At 47.4% G+C, this 11016-nt stretch overlaps 1 long non-coding RNA gene across 1 annotated transcript; it reads right to left on the minus strand.

Moving 5' to 3' along the window:
* Positions 1-6283: 6283 nt before the first annotated feature.
* On the minus strand, positions 6284-10920 carry LOC106028908 (uncharacterized). Its single transcript, XR_001202555.3, has 2 exons — positions 10774-10920; positions 6284-9671 (listed from the first exon to the last, which is right to left on the minus strand). It is a non-coding gene; the product is annotated as an uncharacterized LOC106028908 (long non-coding RNA).
* Positions 10921-11016: the final 96 nt, after the last annotated feature.

An 11016-nucleotide genomic window follows, 5' to 3' on the forward strand; every position in this document is an offset into this window, starting at 1 on the left:
ATTAGCATGGGCCAGGGGGACAGTTTTCTATAAATGGGAATAAACAGGATGTGTTGGCAAACATCTGCAATCCCAACTACTCAAGAGGCTGTGGCAGGAAGACTACAAAGTTCAAGACCACCCTGAGCAATTTATTAAAACCCCTTTCCAAATAAAATTGAAAGGAGCTGAGAATATAGCTCAATGTTCCCTGGATTGAATCCCCAGTACCACAGATAAGTAAAATTTAAAAATAAATAAAAGAGACGGAGGGAGAGAAAAGGGAGGGGAAGGAGAGGTTAAAAGAATTAAGATGTGTTATATACATGCACCAACTCCTGCCAAGAATGTAATTATTACATATTACAAACATGGATTAATTAAAGAAAAAAAAAAAAACTGCCTCGGCATGGTGGCTCACACCTGTAATCCCAGCACTTGGAGGTTGAGACAGGAGGATCACTGTGAGTTTGGGGTCAGCCTGCACTACTTAGTGAATTCAAAGTTAGCTTGAACTACATAGCAACAACAAATAAAAATTAAAAAACTAAAACAAAATGCAAACATTGAGAATTGTGTAAGGCTGTTGTGAACAGAGATGTGCACATACGTCTGGGGCTGGTACTTGCCCATCTGGTAGCTCCCTTCCCGGTACCAGTAGAGCAGGGCTGTACCTTGGGCTAGGTTGGGGAGCAGGGGTGTGTTCAGGAGCCAGAGGGCATCCGGGACCCAGCACCAGGTCCCTAAGCAGCCTTCCCTTTCCTGTGGTGAATTACTGTTCACAACCCTGGGGACCAAGAAGTCCCCTGCAGAACACAAACATTAACATTGTCACAGAAACGGGGCCTCCCCTTCCTCTTCCACTGATTGATTTCATCTCGTCTTCTCCCACACTGTATCTGGTTCCTAATCTCGGCTTTTGACTCATTGATTGATTCAATTACCTCTCATTTACATCTCCAAGACGAAAGCAGTTGCCTCATGACTTTCAGGCTGTTGCCCCAACCCACTTCAAACTCCCATTCACTTCCTTGCCAAGTTCGGCTGGGCACCCCGTAGGAAAGCACCTTTTCAGATGGGTGCAGAAATCAGCCCTGACCGTCCCATGGGGCCTGGACCCCATCTCTGCTGGCGACTGGGACTCCACCCTGCCTGACAGGAACAAGGGCAAGGGAGGTGGCCAAGGGAACAGACCGGCGGGTGTGGGCGCCACCTGCTGGCGGGGACAGGACTAGTCTTGTCCTCTCCTGCTGGTGGGCATATCCAGGCCAGTCCAGGGTGGCAGCCGATCTTGAATGGCCAACAATCCTCCTTACTTGCTCATTCATTCACAAGCATTTCCTTAATACAGTCTCTAGGTCCTCTTAGGTCAAGCAGAATAGCCAGCACCCCCAAAGAGAAGTCAGGACACCAAAGAACAGAGCCCCACTCTGGGCGGTTGACAGCAGATCTCCCTGAGGAAGGGGTGATTAACACTGAGTCCAGAACAATAACAATCAACATTTATTAAGCACCTTCTGAGTACTAGACACTATGTCAGTATTTTATATGTTTCTTCCCACTAATCACACAACAATCCTGTGAGGTAATTGCTATTATTATCCTCATTTTATTGCTCAAGAAAACAGGTTCAGAGATGCTCAGTAATTTGCAGAGGTAGGAGGAGGGCACCCCATCTGCCTGCAGGCTCCTGCTTGAATAGCCAAGCAGAATGAGAGAAGAAAGTATGCTGCGGGCCTGGAAACCCCTGGATGTGGTATAGACAGAGGAGGAAAGGAGCACCAAGTGAGGTAGGATAAAGAATTCTGAGGGGGATACTAGCAGGGTCAGAGGTCAGAGATGCAAAGAGGGAACCCTGGGCAGTGTGGCAAGGTATGGCACAGAAGCTCAGGGAGGCTGGAGGAACAGTCCCTCCACACAGATTGAAACCCCAGAACATGGGCCAATTACCAGAAACAGGCCTTCGGCAGTGTGTAGGCTGAGTGGAAGAGATGTATACGGTAACCATACATAAGGGTATGCACGTACCCCAGGATACTGGCAGTGGGGCACAGGCACCCCTCCAACTTCTGGAGGCTGGATATAAGAAATAGAGACCTGAGAGTGCAGAGCACCTGACTTCTAAGCCCCGACCCCCAGGCTTCTGAGATCTAGTCCAGAAATAATGGAGCAGTAAGGGATCTCAGAGATCATTTGGCTCAAGCCACCTCACATGCAGAAGTGGCCTGGAGACAGATTGTACCTGCTGGTAACAGGGCACTGTGAACACTGAAATCAGCCATGCTGAGAATTCATACCACATGAATTGGCAATCACCACAAACAACCTTTTCCCTCCTGGTTATTAAAATTTTTGTTTGTTTTGAGACAGGGTCTCCTTATGTAGTTCAGGTTGGCCTTCAATTTACAGTGATCCTTCTATTTCAGCCTCTTGGGTGCTAGGATTACAGGTGTGCACCACCATGGATGGCTTTGGCTTTTTTTTTTTTTTTTTTTTTTTCCCAAACAGGTTCTCATCTTGTCCCTTGCAAACCTCAAACTTGCAACCCTCTTGCATCAGCCTCCTGAGTGCTGGAATTTATTATAGGTTGTACCATCCAATTGATTACTAAATATTTTAACAGGATATATTCTTTCTTGTTCCTACTTTACAAATGAGGAAACTAAGGGCCAAAGATTAGATGTGACTGGTTTAGAATCACATGATCAATTTTTTCTGTGTGTGTGGTACTGGGGATTTCATCTAGGACCTTCATGCTGAGCTAATACATAGCCTTTTTTTTTTTGTCTGAAAGAGGGTCTTGAGGACCTTAAACTTCCTATGTAGCCCAGGCTGGCCTTGAATTTGCAGTTATCCTCCTGCCTCACCTTCCCCAGTGCTGGGATTACAGGTATATAGCACATCTGGCTTTATTTTTATTTTGAGCTAAGGTCTCCTAAATGGTTCATCTGTTCAGGCTAGACTTGAATTTGTCATCCTTGTGTCTCAGCCTCCCAGAGGGCTGGGATTACAGGCACATTCCACCACACCCAGTCTTTTTGCCTTTTATTCATTCAGTGGTTCACTCAACAAGTCTGTATGTATTGCCTCCTTTGGGTTGGCTTTGGAGGGACACAGCTGTCATCCTGGGAGAGCTATCAGTCTGTTGTAGCATGCAGAATGTGGAAACCGGCTTTGAACATTCGGATGAATAGTAGCAAAGGGACAAATGCTGGACACCCCAGCAATACTGAGGGATCAGCGTTGGTCCCTTAGCAAAGCCAGGAAGGCTTCTTGACATTACAGTCAGATCTGAAGCATATGAGGGATGAAAAGGGTTAGACAAGATGAGGGAGGGTTTGAGGCAGAGGAAAAATCAAAAGCAAGTGTAGGTGTAGATGTAGGTGTAGGTGTGTGTGTGTGCATATATGTGCACGTGCACATGCAGAGGACCTGGGAGGAACACATGCATCATACGTCTGTGTGGAAGATTCATCTTTGTTTTTGAGACAGGGTCTCACTATACAGTTGGGCTGACCTTGAATGCATCATGTAGCCCAGGTTGGCTTCAAACTTGCAATGATCCTCCTGTCTCAGACTACAGGTATGTGTATGCCACCACATCCTGCTGTGTAAGATTCATTTTGCCAGGCTGAGGATTTAGCTTAGTACTCTAGGCACCAGCTGGCAAGCACAAGGTTGTGAGTTAGATCCCCGATACAAAAAAAAAAGATTCATTTTTCCAGCAGTGACTGTGGGGAGGGGCTTCTGTGCTTAGAAATCTTGGCTATTAGCCAGAAGTCATGCCAATGAGTTGGGCATGGTGGCACAGGTTTATAATCCAAGCACTCAGGAGGCTGAGGCAAGAGGATCACCTTGAGTTTGAGGTCAGCCTGAACTACATAGGAAGACCTCCAAAAGAAAAGAAAAGAAAGAAAAAATGGTCATGCCAATGAGTTAGCACCAGGACTACCTTCCTGATGTATATATGTTCCAGAGTAGGAATGCCAAGGAGCCTGTTGACAGTACACATATGTCACTCCTGCCGGCACTCCCCGTTTAGAAGAAAGGTCATATAAGAGAATAGGGACAAAGGTGGAAGGAGGAGAGAAATAAGGGTGTGGGAAGAGGATGTGTGGTAGAAAATAGAGGAAGACACCAAATATTTGGCAGTATGTGTGCATATGTGTATGTTTGTGTGCAGTAGAGGATGTTTGAGAGAGAACATGCACAGTTCACAAAGAACACTTACTGGGCATCCATTGTGTACTTGGTGCTGGGAATGCTAAAGTACAGGGACCCAGTCTATGTCCTCCTGGAGATTCCAATGTATGGGAGTAACAGAGGGACACCCAAAAGTGGTCAGGGGGATCTCTGGGAGAAAATGACACCTTCGTTGAGCTCTGCAAGGTGAACCAACCTTATTTCAATGAAGGGTGGAATGGAGAATGGGATGGAAGGAGTAGATAGCAGACAGGTGGGCCAGGGCCAGGCACAGAGGCCATGAGAAGAATGAGTCCAATAACAGTGGGGACTTAGTATGAAGTTTCAAGCAGGAGAGTTTTACAATCAGACTTTTTTGCAAATCATTTCTCTAGCCACTGTATGGAAAAAGATTTGAAAGGAGCAAAAGAGGCAAGAGTGGAGGCAAGCAGAACAGTGAGAAACTACTGAAGGTAGGAGGCGATGATGGCTGGGATTAGGGTAGAAGGTAGAAAGTTGACTGATTTGTTTGTGTTTTTTTGGATGGTGCTAGGGATTAGACCCAGGGTCTTGCACAAGCTAGGCAAATGCTCTACCACTGAGCTAAACCCATAGTACTTGGGAAATGTTTTGAGATTTGAGAGGGCTTGTTGATGACCAGCTCAGAGGAATTAGAGGGAAAGAAAGAGTCAGAGATGGCTCTCTGGTTTGAGCAACCAGGTGGATGGCGATGTCACTGAAGCTGAGGAAGCTGGAGGAGGAGCTCATTTGCACTGTTGGAGACACAGTCAGAACTTTGGCTTCCTGTTCCCAAGCTGGCACCTACTTCCTGATGGGGGCCACTAGGAGAAGGTAAAATTCAGGCAGAGGAACAAGAATGTGGGAAGGAATTAGGGCAGAAAGAAGGAAGATACTAACAGTAACACAACAGCATACACTACGATACCAGGCACTTTACTGTTTTACGTAGATCCAGTTAATTCTACTCAACAAGACCGTTCTTTCTAAATCAGCCAATTCAAGCCTTTCTATCTCTATACCCTGCCATGCTTTTCTTTTCCAATTATCACCATGGAATGAATTTTACCTAGTTGTTTTCATTTGCCTCTCCTCACTCACAGAGTATCGGCTCTGGAAGAGCAGGGACCTCGTACATCTTGTTTTCAGGTTTATGCCCAATACCTAGAAGCCCAGGAGAGCACCCAACACAAAGCCAGTCTAAGCAGATGACCTAAGGAGCTTGTCAGATCCATAGGAATTCCCAGGCCTCAGGCCACTGAGTTTCACTCTGAATCAGGAAGAGACAGGAAGCCACACGCATTGTTAGATGTCCTGCCCAAAGCCAAGCGCTGGGCAGAAGCTTCAGATGACACCTGAGGAGTGCAGGGCAGAATATGCAGCCTAGGTTTGAACAGGGCACAAACACCTGCCACCTAGGGTCAGAGCCAGCCCAGACCTACCCCTGGTAATTGGCTTGCAGCGCCACCTGGTGGCTGGAATTTGGAGATGTGCATCTTGGTAGCCCTGCTCTCCCTTGCTCGTTGGGATTCTGGAATGCTGGCCACCTAACTAGTAAGCCTCCTGGGCCAGCTCCACACATCCTTCCAATCCGTTCCCTTCGCATGAACCCCATTCATCTCTAGGTGCTCCACTTCATCTAAGAAGCCTCCCCATCCTGCTCCAACTTCTGCACTCACTCTTTTTGCAGCCTGCAGGCACTCACAGGTGTCACTGTGGACCTCTAGGGTCCAGGCTCTGGAGTCACACAGCTCTGGTCTTGAATAATAAAGTCTCCACTTAACAGCTGTGTAACCTAGGCCAGTTACTTAATCTTTCTGAGCCTCAGGTTCTTTATGTTCTTAAGTACAGACAGCAATTCCCACTCCAAAGTATTCTGAAGACCTCATGATATTAAGGCTGAAAAGCCTGTACCAAACAAACACTCAGGAAATGAAAAGTCTCTTTCTACCCCTCTCTGACTTCCACTTCCCTTTCCTGAGAAAAAGCACAGAGGAACAGAAGGCAGAAGTGGGTCACAGGACCTGGGTTCCCTGGACCTCAGTCTCCCTCTCTGTAAAATGAGGCCACCAGATAATTCAACTGTTGTTTTATTCCCCTTGGGTTTTTTTTTTTTTTTTTTTTTTTTTTTATTGGTACCGGGGATCGAACTCAGGACTGCCTGCTTGCAAGGCAGGTGCTTATGCCGCTGAGCTAAATCCCCAGCCCCATCGCCCTGATTTTTTTTTCCAAAGTAAGATGAAATTTTATTTACAAAAGAAGAGAGAGAGATAAAAAGCCACTTCAAGCAGTGGGGGACCCAGAGGTAGGTGATTCTGAGGAAAGCAAATATCCTGTATTTATGATCCTTTCCCTGAGCGCAGCTTCACTCCATGTGTTTGTATGTCTCCCTGCTAGGTGTTTTGGTTTTAATTTGGAATCAACATTGAAACAATCAGGGTGACAGTATTTAAAAAGACAGATTTCTGATGGTCTATAAATTACATACTCAGGACCTTGCCAAACTTAAACTTCTCCTAAATTCTAAAGTCCCTGTCTCCTTTTTCTGACCATAGAAGGGAGTTCTATCTCTCCCTAGAGAGGCAGAATTCAGTGCTTCCTAATAGCAGAGTGAAAGTTCAACAGATTGCCTTGTGTAGGCAGGGTTCAGTGGCAGCAAATGTAGCCACAACTTGGGAAGATACATAGAGTCTAAGGACAGGTGAGATCTTAACCTTGGTTTGTTTTTTGAGACAGGGTCTTACTATATATTCAGGTTGGCCTTGAACTTGTGGCAATCCTCCTACCTCAGCCTTCCAAATGCTGGGATTATAGGTGTGCATCACCAGTCAGCTTTACTCAACTTCTGTTCTTAGCTCATATTCTGCATAGAATATTTTATGTTCTGTGTCATACCCATCACATGTGCCTGACTGTGTTTTGTGCTTCTGGATTTCCAACTGGTACCCAGCACAGAATGGGGAACAAAAGGCAGTGACAACCTATGAAGGCATGTTTACTGCCTCTGCTCCCACCCAAGGGAGCACCAGGCCCTGGCTGGCACCAGGTGACCCTCCCCCTCCCAGCCCGAAACCAGAGCTGGCGCCACTGGGTGAGGAATCTAGGGACCAACTGTCACGGCTCCAGTATCATTGGCCTCTGGACACCTGGATCCAGCTTTGAGTCCCAGCAGTCCCCTGTCAGCCAGCTGTCTGGGAGGCCCAGGCTCTGCCCCAGCCCCTCAGAGCTACCCTCCCTGGGGAAATCAGACAGTATGGGGCTCTGGTAGTGGGAGTGCTGGGGTAGTCCCAGAAGAGGAGCAGGCATGTTTCTGTCCAGAACCAAACCTCAGGCTGGCCTGCAAAGCCTCTGAAGAACAGGTAACAGTGCCCTCTTGTACCCTCCAATCTGTGCAGCCTCTCAGACCTCCTCTCTGGCTGGACATATTCTCTGGGTCACACAGGCCCGTTTCCATGTCTTGATGAGAACAAGAATCAAGTCTGATATTTCTTTTGTGTGGCCTATAGAATGTTACCCAATATATTCTCATTACTTGAAATTAATTAATGAATTACATGCATTCTAAGCAAGAGAGAGAAAACTGTTGTACCTCAGCAGGAAGGAGGGCAGTTGGAAGGCTAGGTGGACTTCCCATCAGCAAGGAGTAAAAAAGAATGGAAACACAGAAAAGCATAGGAGTGAGGCTCAGCTGACCAGGAGGGATAGAGAAGGCATTTCAACAGCAGCGGGGGAGATGGGGGAAAAGCAATAAGCTCTCTAACGGCTGGTGTTGGGATTACAGGCACGTGCCACCACGCCTTACTTGGGTCACCTTTCCTGCCCTGTAGCCAGGTCTGGTCCTGTGTGTGTGTGTGTGTGTGTGTGTGTGTGTACATACATAGATACAGAGTGTACATACAACCAATCTCAACAGCTTCCCAGGGTCTTTGCTCCCTATGAAGCCAGAAGCATGCTCACACACTTGAACCAGGTTCCCAGCCCTTCAAGTGACATATAATAAACTGGAGCCTCCTCCAGTGGCTAGTATAGCCCAAAAGCTCAATAGGAAGTAGCTAGCTGAATGAATGAGAGAATGAAAATTAATTAATGGAAACCATGATCTAGCTAAAGTCAACTGCAAGGAAAAAACAACTAGAGCCAGGAAGCTAACATTGACTGAACACTTAAGAGGAATCAGAGGCTGGGCATGATGGTGCACTCAGGATCCTAGCACTCAGGAGGTGGAGGCAAGAGGATTGCTTTGAGTTCAAGAGCAGCCTGTACTTGGTAGTGAAACTTTGTCTCAAAAAAAACAAAAAGAAAAAAAAAAAAAAAAAAAAGGAGGCAGCTATTGTGCTTGGTATGTTACTGTCCTCTGAGAGTTGAGGAAATCTAGGCTGGTGGTAAATGACTGCTCTACATGAGGTCACAGTACTGGCAAATAGCATATTTGCTCCAGAGACCCACCCCCTCTGTTTGTACCATCATGAAGTTTTGAAAATGTAGTTATACTCAACACACCCTTATCAAGCCTCTGCTCTGGACGGGCTGTGTGCAGGACACAGGGCAGTCAGGGTAAGGAACAATGATTAAGATGAGAAGGCTGGAGTATAACTTAGTCCTAGAGCACTTGCTTCACATGCAGGAACCCTAGGCATGTGTGAGGTCCAGGATTCACGATACCCAACATTGCAAAAAACAACATAGCCATAGCCCTCTCCTTTAGGGCTGAAGAGAAAAATATGTCACCTTTCTGTCCTCAGGCAGAGTGTGGAGGTGCAATTTCAGTAAGGTGTTCTGTTGCCATTGCCATAATTCTAGACGGGGCAGGGTAGAGGAAGGAGACCCCAGGACCTAGGTCTCAAAACTATCAGTGCAGGACCCTGAACAAAAGAGGCTCTCAGCCTCAGGGAGCAAGTGAGAAATAAAAACCTTATTTGAAAACCCAGCTCAACGTGCGTAACCTTAGGCTCCTCTGCACCTAGGGATTCCCATATGATTTGCAGGTTATACCTAAGTGCACTCCCACATACTCTGCTCTCCTGGTGTCCGGTTCCCATGTGTCCCTCTCCTTCCTTGCAGGATACCTACCTGAGGATGGACACTAACACAACTACAGCACTAATTCATCCTTGTCCATGGGTGAGGTGGGTCTGGCAAGGACCCAACCTTACCCACCCTTCCCACTCTCACAATTTATTTCTGCCCTTTGTTTTCTTCTCTGGCCAAATCTCCAGGGCTTCTCTGATCATTAACCTCCCGCTTTAATTGGCTTAGTGGAAGAAAGCAGCAGCAGGGTGATCTCAGGGTGGGTGTCTAGGGGGAATCTCATTTCTGGACAGGGAAGCTCAAGCCGGCTGGTGACACCACAAAAATGCCTGGCACACAATAAGTCCCATGCAACTGTTTGCTATTTCTATTAACATGAAAAATAGTCACCTGGTCCACAGTAGGAACTTCCCCCCAGCAGAGTCCCATGGTCCCTGATACCATAGTTCCGCCAATTCAGGTTCCTAAGGTAAATAAGAGGAACAAGGGTCAGTAACAGCCCATTCTTCAAGGCCCTGCCTGTCCAATTCCCCCTATCCCAGCCAGTCCCACTAATCCTACAATAAAATCTGCGGTTAATCTTGTGTTAAATCTTCAATCCAGGAGGCACCCATCCCAACCCTAGAGATTTTAGGGTTGCTCAGCCTAAGGTTCTTCCCTGCCTAGCATCCACTGTAGGTTGACCTCTCCGCCCTCGGGTGATCCTCCCCTTCCCATTGCTATGCAAATTTCCTCTTTCCAAGAATCAATTTAGAAACCTGGGTTAAACACCTCAGATGTCAGGGCCTCAGGGTAGCAGGTCTGTGAGGTCATTCATTTCATGCCTTCAAGAGGGACTTTACCTCCAGAACCCGAACTCGTTCAGAGTTTCCCTTTTCCAGGCAATTTAAAAAAAAAAAAAAAATGGAACGGGGGCGGGGGGGGGGCTGGGAATTTAGCTCAGGGGCATAAGCACCTGCCTTGCAAGAAGGCGGTCAAGTTCGATCCCCTGTACCGATTAAAAAAAAAAAAAGAAGAAGACAAAAAGACACCTCAACGCCCATGGCTCACCCGACCATTCTATGAAACGTTTGAAAATGCATTTTATGAATCTAAACTCAAGCCCTCAAGTTGATGGAAAAAACGCATACATTTTAAAACGGTAGGGAAAAAATGTTGATATGGGGTCAGAAAAGACTGCATTACTATTCCAACTTTCTCAAACTCTAAAAGTTAAGCCTTAAAAATGTGTTTGCAATCTCACCAAATTTCCAGGGTCAAAGAGGCAGGATGAATGGATGTTCAATGGGAGAGGTGAGTGAAGCAAAAGGGAAGGAGGAGGGCTGCTAAGAACAAGTCACCCCCAGACTGCATTCATGGCCCACGCGTGCAAGGAAGCCAGGGCATCTCTAGTCTCTCCTTCCTCCTTTGGTCACAGCCAAAGTTTAAGGCCCTCATCCCCAACTCCTAAGCCACCCGAAGTCTTTGGGCTCTTTCTGCGTCGCCATCCTCCGCTTCTCTTCTTCACTCTTCCTTCCCCACAGCCTCCCGCCCCCTCGCTGCTCACGGGCACAGGAACTAACTCACCTCTCAGGCGGCGCCTCAGGGATCTCAGAAATTGGGGCCGGGAGGGGGCATGATGGGCCACAGCTTGCGCCTCCGGGATGAGGGACCCCATCACTTGCCGGGGCCCCACCTCAGCCCGGCACCCCTTTCTGGTCCCCACGCAGCGCGGAGACGTGTTCAATCCCATCGCGGCCGCGGGCTTTGTCTGCTCCGCCGAGGAGTCCCGCGCAGGGAGCTCGAGCGCCTCGAGGGGGTCGCCCTCGC

This window comes from Cavia porcellus, unplaced genomic scaffold (assembly GCF_034190915.1).
Source record: "Cavia porcellus strain 051 isolate PalLab524CR breed Dunkin Hartley unplaced genomic scaffold, mCavPor4.1 scaffold_6, whole genome shotgun sequence".
Lineage (NCBI taxonomy): Eukaryota > Metazoa > Chordata > Mammalia > Rodentia > Caviidae > Cavia > Cavia porcellus.